This window comes from Tachypleus tridentatus, chromosome 11 (genome assembly GCF_004210375.1).
Source record: "Tachypleus tridentatus isolate NWPU-2018 chromosome 11, ASM421037v1, whole genome shotgun sequence".
Classification (NCBI taxonomy): domain Eukaryota; kingdom Metazoa; phylum Arthropoda; class Merostomata; order Xiphosura; family Limulidae; genus Tachypleus; species Tachypleus tridentatus.
In genome coordinates this window covers 95,392,468-95,414,112 of record NC_134835.1, presented here as the reverse complement: position 1 = coordinate 95,414,112, position 21,645 = coordinate 95,392,468, and the positions used below count along the sequence as shown (strand labels likewise).

General features: G+C 34.4%; 1 protein-coding gene across 2 annotated transcripts in view; it reads left to right on the top strand.

Annotated features, from left to right (window-relative positions):
- LOC143232826 (zinc finger protein ZIC 1-like) overlaps positions 1–20,195 on the top strand; it is a 101,023-nt gene extending 80,828 nt beyond the window's left edge. For both annotated transcript variants that reach the window (XR_013017802.1, XR_013017799.1), the window contains one exon: positions 19,824–20,195. The gene's annotated coding sequence lies outside the window, so the exon portion shown is untranslated. The remainder of the gene's footprint in view (positions 1–19,823) is intronic.
- The last annotated feature ends 1,450 nt before the right edge of the window (positions 20,196–21,645 follow it).

The window sequence follows — 21,645 nt, the reverse complement described above, 5'->3', positions numbered from 1 at the left end:
GTGTTATTTCTAGTATATAATAAAATAACCATACCTGATAACTTCAGTTCCATTAAATAATAAACCCCTGTTTATTCCATTATTGTGTAGACTTCACCCATTTAACCAGCAGTGTATAATAATAACTAAATTTAGCATTTGTTTAACATTAAACTTTCTTCTAGCCACTGGACTTATCTACTTGAACATTTTAGAGCATCAGTCGTTATTGTGGACATCTTTGAAGGGTGTTAACGCACATAAAAGCAATGTACAGGCATTTAGAAATACGTACAAAACGCAACATATTCTCATGTAGACTGGTGTTACAACTCTAAACATTTCAGTCCTAAAGTTAAGTTGAGATTATTTTATTATAGTGTGTCCATATTTTTATCGCCTTGAAGAGATTTGAACATTGGAGTCAAGGAACAAAACACAACGAACTTAAGTTACTAAGATGTATCAATCATATAAGTTCTTGCTTTGTCTATGTATTTAATGCTTACTTACATAAATATATTTAAAGGCTAGAGTGTTTTATATAGTTTCCTCAAACAGCACTGAGTTACTTATTTCTTTATTTATTTTGTAATTTTCTGAAATTTGTAATTATACTTATTGTTCCCTGGTAGCCCAGCGGTAACTTCAGGATACAGCACAGATAACCTACTGTATAGTTTTGCGTTGAAAGAAACATTCGTTCAATTATCTATTTTTATTTTTATTTTTAGAAGAGTGCCTTGTTACGAAGTATTTTGATTTCAGTTAACATTATTATATCTAACAGTACCGTATTTAATAATATTTGTTTTCTTTTAATATGTGAAATGTATCAGGAAATTTGTATCGTTTATAAAACAAGGCTTTTCAGTTTGTGAACAAAAAGTTAACTGTCATAGGAAATGTATAAATGAACCAAATAAGACAGCTATTGTAAAAATAATCCATGAAGAAATATCAGTATTTTTAAAATAGCGTCAACAATCACTTCAGATTATTTTGGGCTAGAATGCTTTAGTGTATTAAAACTTTAATGTAGCATAGTAGGTATTCATTGATGAGTGAAAATATTATGCCTTAAGATTTCTTACAAGGTATGCTATTTTTCAGGTAACTGAAAGATATAGTTTTAAGTAACCTTTAAATAACAAAGTTTGTAGCTGACACATTTGAGACGAAGTTTTTTTTTCTTAACATTGAGTTCATATTGTTGGTATCAAGAAATGTTTCATATTGTTTGCAAAAATTAATTTAAAAGTAATGTTCCAGCAAAGCTAATATTCATTAATGGAAAAAAGCACATGCGAAAGTTTTTGTGTATGAGAGACAGAAATAGTTTTATTGAAGTATAAACGTCGAGGTTGATTTGTAAGAAACTAAACTTTAGGTAAGAGTGAATGATGATCTAAAAAAGAGGCACCATACTGTGTTTTTCACCGTTTTTGTTAACTATCAGAACGTTTCGCTACACAGCTAGAAAAAATATCTATGATAATTCTTGTTTTCATGAAAGATTATAATAATTCTCAACACTATACTAAAACAAAGCGTGTACCAGCTGTAGTAAATACGTGGAAAACTTAAACACTAACCGATGTTGAAGCATAGTGTTCCTGACTTAAAACTTCTTCCAGGTGATGAGCAACTGCTTATGAAACTGGGGGTTCAGATATTGACTTGGATTCTTACACAAATTTACTCAACATAGCTAACCCTAATTTTGAAATGATATACAAAAGAGAAGGCACCAACTCAAGTGAGCCTCATCCACCGTCCATTCTTGGGATATTCCAATTGAATAGTGGAACTTGGGTGTTAGAGTGTTATAAGAAGACTAAGCCTCTCCTCTACTAACAGAGATACTAAAAGATGATAGAGAAGGGGGCGGTGTGAGAATTCAGCAGTTGCTGTAACCACGAATGAATAAGGAACGTTTTTATACATATAGGCAATTATATTGCTGAACTGTCGTTAGGTTAAGTTTAGTTGCATGTGTGTCACGTTTGAAGGCTTAACTCTTAGATATAAAATATATTTTAGTACTCTATGAAAATGAAATGTTGTTTTATTTTCTCAAGCTCTAAATAAAGATTTATAAGATGTCTGACAATAATACGTTTCTACTTAGCATTGTATTTACAGAATTTTGTTACGAAAGATGGTATGATGGTATAAAAACCTATGACAATATATTCAAACAGGTAATGTCTTTCACTAAAAAAGCAGAGAACAATAGTTCGGCCTTCTTAGGTCATCTTTGTTAACATGAAGATGATGCCTATGTTTTGTGTCCCCATCATTTTTGGTTTTAAATGTTTGATATGCACATAGTGGGAAAGATGTATCGCTGCAAGATAGCTTTTTATATAAGGAACTCCTAATGAACCCTGTAACCACAGCCAATATTTTACTGACGTTGAACTTGGGTTTCAAGTTATAACTTTCAAGTATATATACAGGTGTGTGTATGTGTACGTGAGTGCGCGAAGTAAACCGAAAAACACGATCTAGGGCACAATATCGGTGTCTTCGTAGGTGGTTACAACCATGTTCCTAATACATTTTAAGTTAGTGTTTTAGAGTGGAAGACTGTTTCACTATTACATATTCTGCTATGGTAAGTTCATATTTTAGAGGCTTAGAATATTTACATCAATCTTATACAAGTTTTTGTTGAAGAGTATCATTTCAGAAATAATAATTGATGCTGCTCTGGAGATGAATAGAAAAGATTCAAGAATGTAGTATCGTATGAGACAATCTTACTCATTTATTTAAGTGTCACTATGCTTGCTAATATTATAGCTAAATAACAATAAAAACTTTATACTACAGAAGCACATTACGGTAACAATATTGCTAACAGATGTCTTTGTTGTTCTAGGTATTACTTCTTTTGTCACTCCAAAACTCGAGAGCGCGTGGATTTATTATAGCTAAGAGGAGAAATTCTTTGAGGTTTTTGTTTTTGTATCCCTTGATTTTTAAGTTATATTAGACCCTTTCTTGTCAAATATCAAACAAGAATAAGAAATGCGGTCAACAAGTCACCTCACGCACACACCTTGAACAAATATAAACAAACAGCGTTATATTGAAGAACGGAGGCGCTAGAATTTCTTTCAAAGTGGTTGGTAAATAATAATACAGAAACATTTCTCAAGTTTGTCCTTAGCAGAATGTTTTGTTTAGTTTTGTTTTCTAAAACTCAACACTTAATGACCTATAGTGACTGATTTAAGAACGGTAAATTTTTTCTGGAAAATTTACGGCTAATTTATATTCAAGTACGAAATATTATGTAACTTTTATATTTTTTTTAAGATAGCATGTTACAGAAAACTGAACATGACGAACATCGTTAGCAGCAAAATCAAATATATACAGCGTAATGAACATTATCAGATGAAAAAAATCACGTTTATATTGAACATAATGAAAATTGACGTAAAGTCAGTTTTATACCTTAACAAACGTTGTTAGCACCAAAGTAAAGTTTATTTTGAGCACAATCAACATTTTTCGAAACAATCCAAGTCTAAACCATGACGAACATAATTACGCTCGGCATGGTCAGGCGGTTAGGGCGCTTCAACTCGTAATCAGAGAGTCACGAATTCGAATCTTCGTCACACCAAACATACTCGTTTTTTCAGCCGTGGATGCGTTATAATGTGCGTTCAATCCCACTATTCGCTGGTTAAAGAGTAACCGAAGAATTAGCGGTGGGTGGTGATGACTAGGTTGTTGAATATATCCTGTGTGAGATGATGGTATACATTCCCCTTTTATTTTAGGTGGGGAGTATGGTGCATACAATCATCCCCCTCTACAGTTTGGTCTGTTGAATTGTTTTATTGCATCACAGGTCCAAAAATTGTGTGTTTGTTCTTGTGATTCTCGTGTTCTTACTAATCGAATTACATAATTAGGCCTAGATGTAGACTTTTTCAGTAGCCGAAATGTACATCTTTAACATAGACGTGCTTTTAAGCTTTTCGATCTAAGCCAGGAGTCACCAAACTTTTTTCACAGGGGGCCAGATTACAGGGGGCCAGAGAAGCGCAGGCCGCATGATCATTATGTTCAATACTCATAAGCTAAAACGAAAGCTCTCTGTAAAACACTTAACACTAAGTTTAGGATGCCACATTAGCCATGTGGAAATAGCATGCAATACACACATATAGTAAAAAAAACAAACAGAAATACAACCAACATTTGTATTTACCAAAAGGTTATCAAAAAAGGTGTCATTAACGAAAACAATTGTCACATCGTACATAGTGAATACATATTTGAATTTCACTAAGCCGCACAAACGTTAGTGAGATTTATGTTTTGTTTGTTTTGGAATTTCGCACAAAGCTACTCGAGGGCTATCTGTGCTAGCCGTCCCTAATTTAGCAGTGTAAGATCAGAGGGAAGGCAGCTAGTCATCACCACCCATCGCCAACTTTTGGGCTACTCTTTTACCAACGAATAATGGGATTGGCCGTCACATTATAACGCCTCCACGGCTGGGAGGGCGAGCATGTTTGGCGCGACGGGGATGCGAACCCGCGACCCTCAGATTACGAGTCGCACGCCTTAACGCGCTTGGCCATGCCGGGCCGTGAGATTTATGAAATTGGTGTTTCACTTTCAAAATATCTTCAATGTTCGGTTTTGAATTGCTGCATACAATCATTAGAATTGCATTAGAATTAGAACACTCAAGGTTCATCAGTCAACCTTGATCGATGTACCGACTTCACATACTTCATTTTTGAAAATGCTTGTTCATAAACATAAGTTTTTCTGAACACTGATGCCATACCAGATGCGAACTGCTTCAGCTTTGGAAAATCATCTTTAGGTATGCAGTTGTAAAATTCAATAAGTTGCCCCTCTCTGTGTTTTACTTTCAACAAGTCATTTCCTTGCTAATCGATGACCTCCAGCTGAAGTTTCACTGGCACGTCATCAATGACACAATCAAAAGGATTCTGAAAAAGGAGAATGTCACTTTCGATTCTGTCGAGATCCGAAAATCTCTCTAAAAATGCTTACTTAAATCACCAATAATCTTTTTCTGAAACTCCAGGTTGACATCTTCTGTGATCCCAGCATGAAACTTATTGAAACACTGAAAGTGAGAGAGGTTTCCTCCTTCCAAATGTGCTTCAAACAATGACAGCTTTCTCCGAAATCCTTTAATGATTCTATAGAGATCACAGACAAGGTTATTCTTCCCCTGAAGTTTCAATTTCAATTCATTCAAGTGGGATGTGATGTCAACCAAAAATGACAACTTTGACAACCAGGTTGGATCCAACAGAAGTGGATCGGCTCTATATTTCTCGATAAAAAATATATATCGAATTTTCTTCTCAGCTTAACAAGACAAGACTTTACCGCAGCTGAGCCACCACACCGCCGTGTGATAAGGCAAGTCACAGAAATCCGAATCAGTTTCTTTAAGAAACGCCTTGAACTGGCGATGATTAACTGCATGACCCCGAATAAAGTTCACTGCAGAAATGATTGGTTTCAGTACGCAAGAAATATTTAAGTCTTTTCCACAGAGTGCATGCTGATGTATGATGCAGTGTATGAACAAAACGCTTGGGAATTGAAGATCTTCCAACTGTTTCCTGATCAGCCCCACCAGACCCTTCTTTACTCCAGCCATGTTTTTTCCGCCATCAACTGTTACACCTTCAGGCTGATTCCACTGAAGGTTATAGTCTTGCAATGTTTTATGCACTTCCATGAAAATGTTTTCTCCAGTTGTTCTTCCGTGCATGCTGTTAACTGATGCCAACTCTTCCGTGATCTGAAAGTCCAAATTAACTCCACGAATGAACACGAGAAGTTGTGATGTACTCGAGAGATCAGTAGACTTATCCAGTGCCAGAGAATACAATAGGAAGTTTCTAGCTTTTTGGCGTATCTGTAATGCGATGTTCTCTCCAAGTTCTTCTGCTCTCCGTACAACTGAACTTGCTGAAAGGCTGATACTTTCAAAGAAACTGGCTTTTTCAGGACACAGCTCATTTGCTACTTCTATCATACACTCTTTGATGAAGTTGCCGTTAGTAAAAGGATTTCCTCGTTCTGCCATCCTATGCACTATTTTGTAACTTGTAGGAGTGACAGATTCATTTTCAGCAAACTTTCTCGTGAACTTTTGAGATTCAAAAACACGTTTCATAGATTCAAATTTCTCAGAACGGAACTTTCCTGAAAATTTCAAATATGTTGATAGATGTTTTGTTTCATAGTGACGCCGAAGATTGTACTCTTTCAAAACGGCAACACTTTCGGTTCATATCACACAAGTAGCTTTCTGGTTTTTGTTTCCACAAAGAAGTACTTTTCTCCCATTCTTCATTGAAAGCACGACACTCAGAGTCCACTTTTCTTCTTTTAAAAGCAGCCATAACGATGGGTAAAAAAAAAACAGGATCTGAAAATGAAAAACACAGAACGCTGTGAAAAAAGTATTGTATTGGTCCAAGAAAGCACATACAAAATATATTGAAACGTACGTTTGCCACGACTGCTACCAAAGAACGAGTTACGAAAAGCGCATAACTCGACTACTACGTGAAATGAGCTTGCTAAATCGGTAACTCCTGGTCGCTGAATTTACAAAACGAGTCGATAGGACGAGGGTTAAGTCTGTACTCGTTTTCGAAATCCCAATGCTTTCATAGATACGTGTCTCGATATGAATAAACGGGCAGCAAGGACAAAAGAAGAATTTTCCTATTGGTTAAAAATGCGCGTGACAGCCTTGTTTCTTTTTATCATAACGTCATGTGTTTACCAACTTAAAGCGACCATCGGTGTGATTTATTTTGTTATGACAGTTGGACATTTGATGAAATGTCACTTTTTATTTCCAAGCGGGTAGCTGCTGGCGAGCCGGACAAAATGACCTCGAGGGCCGTAGTTTAGTGACCCCTGATCTAAGCGATAGTTCGTAAGTATCAGTCAGTAGGCCTAAGTATAAATGCAAGGCTTGTAAGCACTATCACAGAATCTACCTACGTCTTGTACGTAGTGTAAGATTAAGTAAAATTTTCATCACAACAGATTGAACAGAGCATGAAATTCGAAAATATTACTCCCAAGCGTAAACTACTGTGATCTAGGTCTGGCAGGCCATTTGTAGCTTGTAGCTGCATCAATCTTATGTGTATATTGTGCGGTTTTCCTACGCTATTTGTCTAGCCGGTTTTATTGTCGAACGCCTTACCCTCCTTAGCTGCCGAATCCGCTGACCATAGTGTACGTTTAGTGTATAGTTAATGACAGGTTCGGGCCGCTCGGATCCAGACGCGCCCTACATCACCCCCCTCCGCTCCCTTTATTTTGAGCCTCGATTTTACAACAGGGCTCATTAGACCTGTGTTTGTGGCCCTCATTAATCCATGAAATTTCAGATTATCACCACCCTCTAATAAAGTTCTGGTGCTTTATGGTAAAAGAACAATATATTCTCTATCATAGATAGTAAAAATATTGTATTTTTTTGTATAATTACAACACAAAAGGAGCGATTTCAACGGCCTGAAGCCCTTACTCGAATTGTATTGCTAGTTTTTGTTTAGGTGTTTTTATTTAATAGACGTGCTTATAGACATTATATCACAACGTGTTTGCCTTTTGATGAGCTTTAACAGGAATATAATATATTTGTGATTGTTTAAGTATTTTTCGAGAAACTTGCAATTACTTGTGTTGTAACTAGCACCATTATTGTCCCAGCGATGCCCAGGCGGTCAGTCGGCTCGGTAGTCACTGTGAGGTTCGCGCGTTCGACTTAAATACATTGTACAGCTCAGTCCTACTTCCATTCTGTTCTATCTTCGTTCGTTGTACGTTAGAGTTTTTCAATAAAGACTGTATTTTAGCCTGTTGAGTCATCTGGGAAACAGATTCCAATTATGACAAGCAAGCGTCTGAAACTTTACGATATTAGACAGTTCTGCAAGCCAGTTACTGGTACTACAAGTGACAATGCAGATGCAGATAATCCAACAACCTTAAGCAAAGGAATAGAAACTTGCCATACAGAGAAAATACCATGTTCATCAGAGGACGAGTCTGAAAATGCTTGTGCAACTATTGCACATCATGAACCACCAGTTAGTTGTGAAACAAGTTTTTGCAGTAATGAAAAATCTGACACTCCACAGATACAGTGTGGAAAGTCATATCATTCAGTCGCACATCTAATACCACAACAGAAAGCAAAATCTCAAAATCTTCTAGGGCAAGTGGTTTGATGAGTTCCCATGGCTGCACTTCGACAATCAAACTCAAAAAGTCATATGTTTTCATTGTGCCAAGGCAGAAAATAGAGGCCTTTTTACAGGGAATTTGGAGAGGCCAGTGGAGTATACCTTCATATCCACCGGTTTTTGCAACTGAAAAAAGGCAAAACAGAAAGTCAACGAACGCCAATCCTCCTCTCAGCTATATTCGCTATATCTCCAGAAGGTTCACTTGATGCAACTCCAGTGACTGTCCAGCTACATGATGGAAAAAAGAAGCAGCAGGAAGAATGCAAAAGAAGTCTAGCCAAAATATTCAGAAGTTTACGTTTCTTACTGCGTCAAGGTTTAGCATTACGTGGACATACTGATATGGAGGGGAACTTCCTGCAGTTAATGAAGCTTCTGGGTTGACGGCCAACTTGTCAAAGAAAACCACATTCACATCACCCCAGGCTCAGAATGAAATAATGGAGATGTTCAGCCATCAAATACTGAGGAACATAGCACACAAAGTGCAGCAAAGTAAAATCTTTGCATTAATGGTTGATGGCACTCAAGATGTTACAGGTGCCGAACAGGAAGCAATATGTGTACGATACGTAGATGAGAACTTTGACGTCCATGAGACATTTCTTGGTTTGTACAGTGTTTCCAATACAACTGGTGAAACAATATCCTCGATTATACTTGATGTACTGACTAGACTCAATTTACCACTGTCAGGATTAAGAGCACAAACTTATGATGGAGCCGGTAACATGAGTAATGCGTACAGTGGATGCCAGGCAAAAATAAAAGAGAAGCAACCGTCAACTTTGTTTTTTTCACTGCGGAGCACACAAGGCTAATTTAATAATGCAACATGCAGTTGAAGCTTGTGAATGTGTTCGAGATTCTATCCAGTGGGTACATCAACTTGGTGTCTTGCTTCAGAGGTCAGGCAAATACAAGACAATCTTTGAAAATATTGTACCGTCAAACAGCCACAATGGTCCAGTTAAATACATCAGCCCACTGTGTCCAACACGCTGGTTGTGCCGCCTATCTGTAAGTACATGTGCTAATGATCACTACAGTGACATTGTTGATTCTTTGTCTGAATTAGCAAATGAAAAATCAGATGTAGCAGTGAAAGCACGAGGTCTGCTGGACAGATTTGACAAAGGAAAGACATTTTTAGGATTGCTGATGACTCAGCATCCATTAGCTGCATTAGAAGAACTAAACCGTGCATTACAAGCAAAATCAGCGACAGTATCTGGCATGATTGAAGCATCTGCAATGACAGTTGAGTAATTGCGGGTATTGCAAACAGAGGAAAGTTACAACAAGATATTTAATGAAGCTGAGAAAAAGGTAACTTCCCTAGATCTGGTGCCTATTGAACTATCACGAAGGATCACAGGTGATGGCTCAGCACACCATTCTGCAACAGCCAGAGATTACTACAGAAGCCAAAATTTTGAATTTGTGGACACAGTCACAGAACATCTGACCACTAGATTCAATGCAGACAACAATGACTTGAAGCAATATCTGGCACTTGAGAACATGATCACATCTGGCAAGATTGACAACTTGGTTATAAACTTCTATCTAGAAACCTCTGCAAACGGCTCGAGTTTCAGTTGCCCATGTTAAAAAAAACAACAAAAGCAGTATCTCTGTACTAATATTACTATATCAATTATGAGCTGTTTGAAAACTCAAACATCACCATTTTTCTGTTTGAATTAGGACATAAACGAATTCAAAATATGAAGAAAATCAGTCTATACTACAGATATCTTCCACATTCCTCTTTATTAGTTATTACATCTTTCGAATTATAAATGAGTAAAAACATAATTTAAGTCTTTTTTTTTTCTATTTTGCCACAACTCACTGCTAAGAAGCTCAGAATTAAACCTCAGCATCTAAGTTGGCTCTATGACAGCAAATTTTATATCTGGAGCGACTTTATATGCAAGTATACGAGAAATTTATTGCGGTGGTTTAAAAGTGCCTCTGCCGGCGAAGCATTGGGGCTTTTAAGATTTGAGTAACATGTTTAAAATCATGTTTGACTAGAGATATTTTTCCCAAAATAATGTTAGAGTTACAAATTATGCTATGGAGCCTTATGTTCACGCACTGGTCTATTAACAATTAAGTTTTAGGGCTTATGCTGGCAATACTGTTGTCTGGTTTATGACATTTTGACATCTTTGCCCTGACTCAAAACGAACTGGATCTTTATGTTAAACAGATCATACCTATACATATATGAGGCCTACACTCAAAGAGAATTATAACGCAGGAAAACTTGTATCAATACTGTCTACTTTTATTTTTTCAAAATGAACATAGGTCGAACTAATGACATTTTTTTAAAGACATTCTCAGTTTTCATTTATAAATATTTCAATATTGATAACATTTGATGGAATCAGTTAACTGGCACACGCACAGAGACTGTTGTTTGTCGCAACTAATAAACTCATTCTACTATTTTTTGTTATTAGTCACCAGCGGTATAATGTCCACAAGAAAAAATCGTTTCTAGTCGATTATAAACTGTGATGACCACGTGGATACAATAATTATACAGGAATTATAAATGAATCGATAATAAAGATATGTGGAACCAAAATAACTTATAAATTAATGAAGCTGAGTCTAAACAACTAACTGGCTAGAAGTACATACATCGTAATAAAACATGCTTTTGCCCACTGTAACTTACATGCATATATATAAAATGCCTACGTTTTTGCATTTATAACACCAAACTAATCTTGTGACAAACATATCTTTTACATAAGCAAACATTTGAAGTGGTTGTCACAGGAGGCTGGGATTAATAAATATCAAGAATCTAAAGCAGAAGTAAAATTCCAACTGGTTATACAGATAAAAGAAAGGCTAACAAAAATGCTTAAAACTGTTTACTCGAGCTAATGGTAACATATCAATTAAATACGTAATGCGTTTTTTTAATGTATATTTTAGCATAGGTGATAATATTTATAATTTATAACAAGACACATAAAGATGTAGTAAATTAATAAATAAAACTTCTGGTCCAACGTAAATAAACTATCCGGATTAAAACCATAAATAAACTTTTAAATAAATTCTATGGAATAAACTGGTTAGAAGTACAAAGTACAAAATAGTACAGTAGAAAACTGAAAATTTCATTAATTTCAATGCGTTAAATCACAAGTTGGATACCTTCACTATTAATGGTAGTTTTCTCCATAATAATTAAGTATAGCCATTGAATCCACAATAAAGTGAATAACCAGGAAATGACAATGTCGATTGCTAGACAGTAAAGAAATAGCCTAATAAATGTTATTTGTTGTTGTATACAAAAAACACTGATTAATCATTCAAAATGGAAATTACAAATGAGGTAGAATCGTAGTTTAATTACTAAGCGCACTCTAGGAAAATTGATCGGGTAAAAGTATTTGATAAATACATTTTTACAGAACCTTCGGTTTACTATTAGAAAATAAGTAAAATAAAAGTTGATCATAGGAATATAAAGGATTAGATAAAACTATGCTAGACGATTATTAGAAATTGAAAAATAACTAAATCAACTGACTGGTTTGTAAATATGAAATAATTATATAAAACTACTGGGTCATTATTTGAAACTAAAAACGAACTAAAGCAGCTGGATGGTTTCTAATAAATAAAAAATTAGGTAAAGCTATTGGTTGGCTTTTGAAAAGTTAAAAAATAAAATAAAATAGTGGTTTCCACAAAAACAAATATTTAGGTAAAATTACTAACCGATTAAAGAATAGTACGTGTCAATTGAGTCGTTAACACTTGGAAAATTAAAAATAAAGTTCAAAACACTATTAATTCATTACTGCAAAGTAAAGATCTAATTAGCACCTTTGGTTTCTTAATTGTTAGTAGGTGTGATGCTGTATCATAGTAAGACTGATTCTAAGTTACTGATACTGATGATAAGACATTGTATGTTTTTATAGCCCTTTACAGGCATTTCGTAGAATGTGTGATAATATTTCATATACACTTCCTCTGTTGTGTACCGCTGAGCTGAATAAAATATTTCATTCCAGATCAAGTGATCGACTGGTTTACATCGTTCAAAGTCTTAGTTCAAACTTTCTTTATATCAATCATTTATGAGGCATTGTGCTTTATAGTTTAGAAAGTTCAATTGTAGGACAAAGCAAGATCGTTTAAGGGGTAATAAATGCAATAGAGTTCCTCTTCGTCATACTTTTATTATGCTAAATAAATATTTGTAAAAAAAAATTTACTTACCTATTTGATAGACGAAAGGTTATACTATTGATACATGCACCTTCCTGACATCTACACGTAAGTGATGATAATACAATATCCAGTTAAATACATGACACTGAGATACTACTTTCTTCAACCATTTATAATTTATAGCGAGTTTATTGCATGACGTCATTTAACTTTTTATTCTGTAAATCCAACATTCAAAATAATATTTTAATGTTGTATTTGTAATAATCTAAAAACAGTACAAATATTCAGCATACTGAGTATTTGTTATTAAGTTATCAACTATTTTTTTTCCTATTTGTATAAATAAATATTATCCTAAGTCCTATGAGCGTGTATTTTTAAATCAATTACCATTTGCTTGTTACTACAACGTTTTTTCGTTTTAAGAGTAGAAAAATAGTATGTATTTCGTATTTACATTACATTCCGAAAGAGCCAATCGTTTATAAACATTGTTAGCAAAATCAGTGATATATAATTTTCTTGTCAGATTTTGAAGATTAGCTATGTAATGTATATGAATCAATCCGGGTTGAAGTTTTTGTAAAACATCAATGTATTTAGGTAAAAAAACCACATAATTCGCTAAAGCTAACAATAATTTCATTATCACCACCAACAACGAAATATGTACTATGTATAAGTCTAAATAAATAAACAGTCAGCCTAACGAAACTTAAGCTTGGATATTTTACAATCATTTTCATCGAGTCCCTGCTGCAGCCTTTCTTAACGAGGTGGAGGGAAATGAGACGTATAATAAGACCAAATCTAAAATTACATTAAAGGTCGGCGTTAGCTGAGGGGCAACAACATTTCAGGAGTCTGACTCCCTGCTTCCCTTCTGTTGTTGCCTGCCCTGGTGTTGTTACAATTATGATTATTGCGTATTAATTCTAAAACTATGATTTATTACTGGAAGAACTTGAACTGATCTTTCTGTACTTAACGTGATTGATATGATTCTTACCTCTTGTAAAGTTTTCAGCACAAATTTTTAGAAAAGTTTTGACTAACCTGGTAAATTTTATAATCACCGCTAACATATGCTTTTAGAATTCAGTATTACTTATACATATCATGACTGACTTAACGTGCTATAATTATCATTAGTTCCTTGTTTCGCAACTTTTGTAGCTGTTAATGATATAAACATATGCCATGGAATACAGAGAATAAGATGAATTTTCCGTGCCATGTTATCACGGGTAAGGATAAGGGAACGATGACTATTAATTGTTAAACATCGTAGTACTCCAAAATTCCAATGCTTTTCATCACCAAGAGTAGCTTGCTCTTCTTACATCTTGAAACTTCACAACCGTGAAGGCATATAATACTTATAGCTCTTAAGAACATGCATTTTTTTTTTTTTACCAAATTATTAACAAGAATTTCCGAGTGAAAGTGAAAACAATTGCATATTAACATGTCAACTACATTATAACTACTATTTCCAATGCCGACGAGGCCTTTCGTTCAATATAAAGACTTGCCTTAGCAAACTGCTTGACAACAACAGTTATTACGTGTGAATTGTATTAAGTTGGCGAACGTAATTTTCATCATTTCAATTTATGTCACTGCACATATTGTGACGGTCGATTCTACTATTCGTTGGCTAAAAAAAGTAGCCTAAACGTTGATAGTGGGTATTGATGACTAGCTACCTTCCCTTTAGTTTTATACTGCTAAATTAGGGATGGCTAGCGCAGATAGCCCTCGTGTAGCTTTCAGATAGAACATTATATTTTATTCTTTTTCCGAAAAAGAAAAAAGGCAATTGGCAGAAAGCCTATCTGTGGCACATGGGGTATATCAACTGTTTGGTGGTTTAAAGTGGGAGTTTATTTGGTTTGAAGTCTGTTTAAGATAAATAGTTTCAATAAATCACATTTTCCTGTCTAAGTATCTAACTGTTTATACGTTCTATTTAAGACTTCTGAGATGTAATGCCTTTAATACGAGCAAGTTATAAACTTATCCAAACTTTCGTTAGCATGATTCAGTCAGCACAGTGCAAGGCCTACAACCGTATATTTACCAAGTATATTGGAGGATTGAAATAGAGCATAGTTTAAATGTATATAGTAAGATATATATATATCCTGACTACAATTTCGGTATTCATTTTAGTCTTATAAAAATTTTAAATAAACAAAGATTAACAGAGCTAAATCTTCTTTCATGGGATTTTTGGATGCTATGATAATGACGTTTTGACGTCTTTCTTTTTTATTGCGTCTTTCAATCTCCTGTATTGCAGAAGAGAGAGGAGCATTTGCTTACACAAAAAACTACTTCATGCTAAAATCGATATGAAACAATAGGACATAAATTACAAACACATTTATATACATTACACGCATCCCCTCTGATGATGATCAACAGGACCTCCTGAAACATGTCACGATATTTTGCTTGATTTAAGAGCAAAGCTACAATCACTGCAAGGATTGAACTCTGAACTTTAATGTTAACAATGCAGAAGCGTACCGCTTAGCCACATAAAGCAACATGTGAAGTAAATTAAAATGATTTAATTCATTCTGTAAGATGCTGTCCTTTTATTGTTATATGTATATAAAGCATTTTTAAAGGAAAACACTTGTTAGCACTTTATATTGTAAGGCATTTTTTACTTGAGCGAAACAGAAAAATCTGTCATCTCTCTCTTTTTTGTTAAGATAATAAAATCTTTTAAATAACTTTGAGAAACTCTTTATAATCAACCATCCTTTCAACCCAAGAATAATAAACCTGGCTGCTATAACTCTATTCACCCTGAAAGCTAACACTGAGCATTACAGTAGTTTAAAAAAATAGAAGGTAAAAACTGTACTCCCAATCATACCTATTGCAAATAATTATTTTACTACTGGCTTTTTAAAGAATCACATTCTAGAAGCCAAATATTTTATTACTTAATACTTTTTTTCAAATATTTAAGCTATTATTGTTTGTCTGCCAGTGCATGAGAACTAGTAATTTTATATTTTTCTTGTATAAAACTACACTTCTATGAAAATATTACATGTTAAAAAATATACATGTAATGTAGTGATATTAACTCCAATTAACTATTTCAAGCATGTAAAGAGGACCTTTTTCTTCTGTTTCTCAGAATTGATATCATTAAGCTAGCGTTATCTACCCTTCTCTATTTAAAAGCACCAAACAAGGAAAGCTGGTCAAAACTAAGTTAAGCACGTTGACAAACCGTTTCTGTCTGCATGTACACAGTGAAGAGATGTAAGATATTTAAATCGTAAATTTTGTTAAACAATTTGAGATTTTTCATTTTACATGCATAAAACTTGTACTTCTATTCTTCACGAATCATGAGCTACTATTATTGCTCACGATTCCGTCATTTAACAACAAAAAATAGCATAACATAAAATAAAGTAGTGTAAAAGTGGAATAATCCATAATAAAAAGGAAGTTATCAGAATTCGCATTCAGAGTATGTAAAAGAAGCGTTAAAGATTATAAAAATAAGGAAAACAAATTATCATAAAAGAGTGAGTAAAGTGTTTTGATAACTACATAAAGCGATAATTTTAACAAAGAAAAAGTATGAGGATAGTTGTTAAATTACGTACGTTCAATTAAAAATATCAAAATTAAACTGTTCCATGCTGTCAAGTTCTAAAATGATCCTGTGATACACCATCACTAAAAACACTAAATTCTTGCACTACACGCCACCAACAATAATAAAAGAAATATTTCTATAGCTGTTGGTCTTTAATAGTTCGCCATTTTTCGGCGTTCAGACCATAACTTTTAATATTTTACTGCATACATAAATAGATGTTGGAAGAACTTTTCCAATCCAAGTGTTTGTTTGTTTGTTTTGAATTTCGCACAAAGATACTCGAGGGCTATCTATGCTAGCCGTCCCTAATTTAGCAGTGTAAGACTAGAGGGAAGGCAGCTAGTCATCACCACCCACCGCCAACTCGTGGGCTACTCTTTTACCAACGAATAGTGGGATTGACCGCCACATTATAACGCCCCCACGGCTGTGAGGGTGAGCATGTTTGGCGCGACGCGGGCGCGAACCCGCGACCCTCGGATTACGAGTCGCACGCCTTACGCGCTTGGCCATGCCAGGTCTACCAATCCAATTGACGAGTTCCGCTACTGAACGATAAGTCGCCTGTTGGGCAGTAACATGGAAGAAGCAAAAGGTAAATCTGAACTGATGTTTTTGCACACGTATTATTATGAATCTGGAACGGACAGATTCAGAGAAATGTGGAACAAAAACATCTGCAGCTTACGTGATTTTTATCAGGATTTTAGGCCGACAAGCATCTACTTTTTATACATAGAAAAACAAATTGGAAGCTTAATTTTGTTAGAAGGAAGTATGAAATGAATTTTTATTACATATATAACGAAAAGTAAATTTTGACAACTGAGTAAGTTAAAAGTAGATTTTAATCATTATCAGTATGGATCATTGATTTTGGTAATAATCAATGGTAACGAAGTTTATAGAGTATGTATAATAAAGCTTTGATTCTATGAGAAATAAAAATGTTTTTTTGCTGTTGTTTTTTCTAGACCTAAGGAGGTAATTAATACCATCGGTAATAAGAACGTTATCTTGGCTTTGAAGTTAACCAAAATATAACCTTGATTATAGGAGTCACCAAAAAGGAAGTATTACTTTTATAATATTAACAATTATCAGATGAATTTAGAAGGAAAAGATGTTAAGATCGTTAGTGATGGAAATGAACGTCTAACGTTTATTCGTCTGTAAAAGAAAATATGTGAATATAAGTGAAGAAGCGTAACATTGAACTTATGATGACCCAAGGTGTAACGCTATTTATTGAAAAACTTATAATTTCTGAAAATATTTTGTCATTAGAGAAAATGAGCAGAAAGTTTGTGAAGTAACATGCCAATGAAATACACATTCATAAAGAGAAGGTGTGGATACTTTCTGAAGATTCTCAGTTTTATTATCAAGACATCATGATAATTCGTCGTTAATAAACGAGTGTACTGCTTATAACTGCTTTTAACTGTGAACTAATTATCCAAGTAATCTTGAACAGAAAATTCACTATACAAAACATGAAAAACTCTAATTAAAAAGGCTAATATTTTCTTCTATTTGTCTTTCTGGAAAACGTGGTCTATAGATTTTAAGCATAAGTTAAATAAACATAACAGCTCTAATTTTTAATAAATACATTTTCTGATATTTCTTATTTATCAGTAAAAAGTATACCCTTGTAAGTTTCTTACAGTTGTAAGTGTTGGCTTCCAGATGAAATAACGACATGAGCACAGATAGCCCATTGTGTAGCTTTGTGCTTAATTCTAAACAAACAAACTAACGACATGACAACGTGACTTGTTGGTTAAGGAAATCGACGCACGACCTACGTGTCGAGGTATTCGAATCACATCACCAAACATGTTTGACCTTTCAAGCGTGTAAGCAGTATAATAGGATGGTCATTTCTATTTTTCCTTCGTAAAAAAAAGTAATCTAACAGCTGGCGAAATTCAACGATCGAATTTTTACTATAATTTAATTCATATTCATCCTTACCGATGTAAACACTTTTATTCAAAAGAAAAAATATTTCATTTCTTTTCCGGATTAAATAATAGTTAATTTTGTAACTTGTGCTGATATGAATAAGTCAAGTACTAAAAGAAAACAATCGTCAGAAAACAATATGGTCATGAGGTGAATCGGAACTAAGGATTCATTATGGCCTTATAATTTCGTTTGTTTTGAAATTCGCGGAAATTTACACGAGGGCTATATGCGCTATACGTCCATAATTTATCAGTCTCAGGTAAGAGAGAAGGCAGCTAGTCATCATCACCCACGGCCAACACTTGGGTTTCTCTTTTTCTGACGAAGATCAGAATTGACCGTCACATTATAATGACCCCACGGCTGAATGGGTGAGCATGTTTGATAGTACGTGGATTTGAGTCCGCTACTCTCAGATCGTGAGTTGAGTGCACAAAATCAAACTATAAAAAAATTATAATGCACCTACAAAATTGTCCAAAGTTTACCTCACACTCAACCAAAGTCATCAAAGATTAACGAAATAAAACTCTTGTACATGAACTGAAAACATCACTGCACTGAAACTTATATCAAATGAATAGCAAAAAGAAACCCCTAAAATTATATAAATTTCACAAAATTCAGTGACGAAAATCTAAATCTTCTGGACAACGAAAATCCACTTCTAACAAAATCCGCTGGCAATTTGGTTTATTGCTTTCCTTTACACATTTTGTGTATACATAAAGAAAAATACACAAGAATAGATTTCATTGTTCGTAGTCCTTTCTAAAAATACTCACCCACGCAGTTCTTCACCCGATCGATTTGGATCTAAAGAAAATGTTAAGACCGAAAAAAAAAACCTTGTGAAAATAAATACCACCAAGAAACTAATACTTTGATTCACGTGTCTTGAAGTGTTGACACGTTTCATGGCTACTAACTCTTAGGTCTGAAGTAAAGAATGCAGCTTCAGATCGTGTTAAATTGAAATGTTCTATGCCGAAAAACAAAACAAAAAACGATTAATGATAAAATAAAGCTGTGTGGTAAGATATAATATCTTTATCCTTTATTTTGATTAATGCTTTAGAGTTTAATAAAAAAATTAATAACACTGTCTTAAATTGAGGGCTGGACGTTGTTCATCGTGCCCGATTTGTGAATCCAATGGTTCTTCGTTTCCCGTGATCCGTTGCCATAAAAGTTCACTATATGCTTTGAATTTGTGGATGCTCTATGAAAGGAAATGTCAAATCTTGCTATTCGGTCAGACGAAAGAGGCTCAAAAGTTGCCGATGTGAACCATTGACTGGTTGTCTCACTTCTAGTCTATCAGTTAAAAATAAGGACGGCCATGTACAGATAGCTTTTGTATAGCTTTACTCGGAAACTCTGAATAAACAATTACAATATCCTTTGATACATTGTTTAGGCAGAGTATTCATGATGAAACTTTGTAGAATGGACGGCAACTGTCTGTTGTGGAGACTAAAAGCGAAAGACTTTCGAAACGTCGTCCTCTACACTTGTGTCTCCACAACAGGCAGTTGCCGTCCATTCTACAAACTTTCATAAATTACAACATCGTTTAAGTCAACTACAATGGAAGATAGGTCTTAACTATCAAGTATTTCCTGTATACTGCTACAATGTAGACTTTTAATTATTCTCTAAGTCTTAACCCCAGTTTATTTTTTACCTATTTTTTCTTCATTTAGCCACAATCTAACAGTCGGGTTCAGGAATGTAGGACACCCTCTAGTACAGCGGTAAGTCTACGGATTTACAACAATAAAATCACAGGTTCGATTCCCCTCGGTGGACTCAGCAGATAGCCCGATGTGACTTTGCTATAAGAAAACACCCACACACAGGAATGTAGGTTTCCAGTGGGTAACTGCATAGTTTCGTATTTCTAGTCTTCTCTCCGTATAAATTCTGTTTATCTATTTAAATACAATCTTAATTTTGTATCTTAGAATATAAATATTTAACGTAATTTTTTTCATATACGGTGAACGTAATAATTGAATGTTATTATGAATTGTAATATTTTAGCTATGACAAAGTAAAACTGCTGTTGATAATAATATCAGTTACTCCTTTCATTTTATTATTATATTAACAATCAGATGATTAGCCTCATGAACTGAAGTGCAATTGATTGGTTAATTAACTATATAATGTATAAGAAATGTTGTCTTAATTATCTCTTGAACCACGAACAGTGTACAAGGAAAACATATGAATGTTTACTCAGACAAATAGAAGCTGGTCAATCGAAGGCTATTGCAAGTTAATTCCAACTGTCAAATCTGCTTTATTACTGCCGCAGGATACTTACTTCAAGACTGAACTTGCAGCTAAACGCCATGTTAGCGTGCAGACAGATAACAACAAATTTCACCAGGCCGGTCTGTGTGTGTAAGATGTACTCCATTCGATGCAAGACAAGAAACAGTTCGACTGTAATGGTTCCAGCAGACCAATAACACGGCACCATTAAAGCCACACGTTGTAATAAACCACATTCTACATCCTTTATATTTACGTATGCTAGTCAAATTGTTTCTAATTTAAACATATCGTTAAAAACACCTAACGCCAACGTGATAAAATAGTTGACGTAATACTAGAAAAAGAAGGGATTACCATATTGAGAGCTCCGCACAATAACTGACAAAAAAAGAACAGGTTACAGTATTGAGAGGGCTGCACCATAACTAGACAATAAAACCCATCGATATTCTCAATAAACACTTTACACACCATCAATTGATTCCAGACTCTCTAGAAACAGGTTTTTCAGAATTGTTCATAATATCTCTAGACATTATCAGTATTCTGGTTTCAAACATGCAATATCGATGATAAGCTGACCTTGTTGTTCGTGGTTACCATACGCAATATTAAAATTAGAGACCAAAAATGTACAGATCCAAAATCACTTCAACAGCATGTTCAGTTATGAATCGTGAACTAAATGAACAATAGTTGCATTACGGATCATATGATGGCTGTCCGATTTGTTTGCAAATAAATCGAGAGGATGATTGTCTCTGTGATAGTGGTTTTACCTTGTACTGTTGTGAATTATTGTTTAATTGTTTTGTACGTCGTGTAGCTTTTATGTGTCACTACAATGTATACTTTGAGTTCTAGAATATAGGTCTTAACTACTGGTTTAATCCTAAATTTACTCGAACAGACAAAATATAAACTTGAGTCTTCATTCCTTCATAGTTTTTAACTTTTTTATCAAGTCTTAATCTCGACTTTGGCTCTAAGATATATGTTTTTACTCTTCTCTGCACATAACCAGAATATCAATTTTAGGTTTTAGACAAAATCATTTTATCTAAACTCTTGATGTAATTTTAACTCAGTTTTGGATTTTAGATTGCGTAATGGTGTTTATTCCGTTTTTATACCCTTGATCTTTAATTTAATTATTCTTTAATTTTTGGCATCAAATATAAGTTGTGAATTCTGGATTCCATACTGCAGGTGTAATGTCGCTATGTATTAGAGATATAGTTT